Source organism: Eutrigla gurnardus (genome assembly GCF_963514095.1).
Source record: "Eutrigla gurnardus genome assembly, chromosome: 8".
Taxonomy (NCBI): domain Eukaryota; kingdom Metazoa; phylum Chordata; class Actinopteri; order Perciformes; family Triglidae; genus Eutrigla; species Eutrigla gurnardus.
The window spans coordinates 309178-311620 of NC_139922.1; the positions used below are offsets into that span (position 1 = coordinate 309178).

General features: G+C 42.2%; 1 long non-coding RNA gene across 1 annotated transcript in view; it reads left to right on the forward strand.

Annotated features, from left to right (window-relative positions):
* Window positions 1-2114, forward strand: part of LOC311017222 — a 3040-nt gene extending 926 nt beyond the window's left edge. The window contains exons 2-3 of the long non-coding RNA XR_014597605.1: window positions 1343-1396; window positions 1578-2114. This is a non-coding gene — a long non-coding RNA (uncharacterized lncRNA). The remainder of the gene's footprint in view (window positions 1-1342; window positions 1397-1577) is intronic.
* Window positions 2115-2443: the final 329 nt, after the last annotated feature.

The following is a 2443-nucleotide window of genomic DNA, read 5'->3' on the forward strand; positions in this document are numbered from 1 at the left end:
TGGTGGTCGCTGTGCGCCTGTGTCTCTCCTCCCTATGTGTCCTGAGTGAAAACCTGGCTGATTTACACACTTGGCTAAAAACATTTTTTTTACCTACTTTATTATGACTTGAGGCGGTGGGTCCAAGAGGCTTTTTTGTACAGCTCCACTTGGGCTATCTAGGCAAAAATGTTTCATGCGTGTACGCCCTACCTAGAGGGGGGGCTGTTGCTCAGAAGATGGGCATAAAATCGGTCACATTTCATTTGGCCATTAGGTGGCGCTCTACCTGTCAGTTAAAATTGCAGTGCAGTTGTGTTCAGGACGTGATTGTTAACAAGCATGAATATTTTGGAGCAGATCGGAGAAGAAACGGTGAAGTTATAACAGCTTAATGCCTATGGCGAAAGTTAAAAATAGTAGCGCAGTCAAGGCGTCGCCGTGGCCACGCCCCTAAATATTCTGGACATCTTTGGCATACTTTTTGTACGTAAGGCCTTTCCAACAACATATCCAATTTTGGTATCGATCGGATCAACGGTATAATGAGTTTTTGATTTAGCGTGACCCCTGTGAATGGCCAAAAACAGCCAAAATCACCCAAAAACTGCAATATTTGGGATTTTCGGGAAGTGGCAAATATGACTCGATTTAGATGAAACTTGACATGCATGTTGTTTCAAGCGATGGCAACATAGGTTTCGAGTTTCGTAATTTTAGGGGCAAAGGTTATAGAGTTATGCTAATTGCATTTTGGTAGCCACACCCTCTAATGTTCATTGGCCGATATCTCCTGATAAAATGCATATTTTCGAAACCTTTTGGGACCATCTCCCCAGCTAGGTCTAAAGAGTATGCGTACCGAATTTCGTCCAAATCGGACCAACGGTGTCCGAGAAATGCGCAACGTCCTGTTTTTCATAAAATCCAAGATGGCGGAAAATTTCGGTAGGCGGACTTTGGTACTCCAAGAGGATTTTTTTGTAGGGGACACTTGTTTGCACATGTCTGCAAAGTTTCATGTCAATTGGAGTTACGGTGCGGCGGGGCTGGCGATTCTCCACTCTAGGTGGCGCTAGCGAGCAACTTTTTCGTGGTTGAATGCGAAAACGCCAAATTCTCTTATTTTCGCCAGACCCTATAGACACTCCAATTTTGGTTAGTTTTTTTTCATGTTCAGGCCCCCAAAATGTAGGGCGAAGGCGTGAAAGAATAATAAGAAGAAGAAAAAACATTCGAATAACAATAGGGCTTCGCAGCCCGACGTTGTCGGCGCTCGGGCCCTAAATACATGTGTATTCTGTTAAAATGTATGTATCTGTATAATTGATCTGTTGTTTTGTGTGTTGTCTTCTCATTTCAGCACCACAAGATAGAGGACAGCAGCTGCTGCTGCCCGAATTTGAGCTGTGTAAAGGTAAATCATCTCTGTCACATATACAGTTATGAAATAACAACTTATATAGTGAAATCAATTCTATGTATGTGATCCATCCCAAGTTTTCTATCAGAGAACCTGCTGGTAAAAAATAATACTGTTAAAATCTATGTATCTGTATAATTGACCTGTTGTTTTGTGTGTTGTCTTCTCATTTCAGAGGGCCCCATGCCTGCCTTTGCCTTGGGCCCCAAAATTCCTAAATCCGCCACTGCCGTAATGCCAGAGCAGCCTACTACTCATCTTTAATAGAGGAAAATAAAAACAACCCTAGATTTCTTTTCAGTACTGTAGCCAGGCTGACAAAGAGTCACAGCTCTACTGAGCCATGCATTCCTAGAGATCTTAGTAGTAACGACTTTATGAACTTTTTTAATGATAAAATTCTAGCAATCCGCGACAAAATTACTTGCATCTTGCCTTCAATTGGAACCGCGTTACCCTCAAACTCAGGTGTTCTAGAACTAGCATTAAGACCTGATATATATTTAGACTGCTTTTCTCCAATCAACCTAAACCAACTAACGTCAACGATCTCTTCTTCTAAACCTTCAACCTGTCTCCTAGACCCGATACCAACCAGGCTGCTGAAAGAAGTCTTACCCTTAGTTAGCGCGTCGCTATTAGATATGATCAATGTGTCTTTATTAACAGGCTATGTGCCACAGTCATTTAAAGTAGCTGTAATTAAACCTCTTCTTAAAGTGTAAGTTTGGCGGAAATTGAAAATAAAGCTATTTTCTGAATCTAAATACATCAACTAAGCCGTGGAGGAAGTAATTATCGCTCATCACGCAGTTCAGAGCTAGCACGGGTCGGAGCTAGAGTCCAAAATCGCAAACAGTGGGTTAGCATGGGGCAGACAGCCACACGCTTTCAAAATCGCATTTTTAAACCACTAACATTGCTCAAAACAGCGCCAAACCTCGTCAGCAGCTTGCTCTGGGTGTCTACACATAAAACGAAGCACCAACAACTCAGTTCATGAACCCGAAGTTTATAACAGAAGACAGTTAAGAACACTCA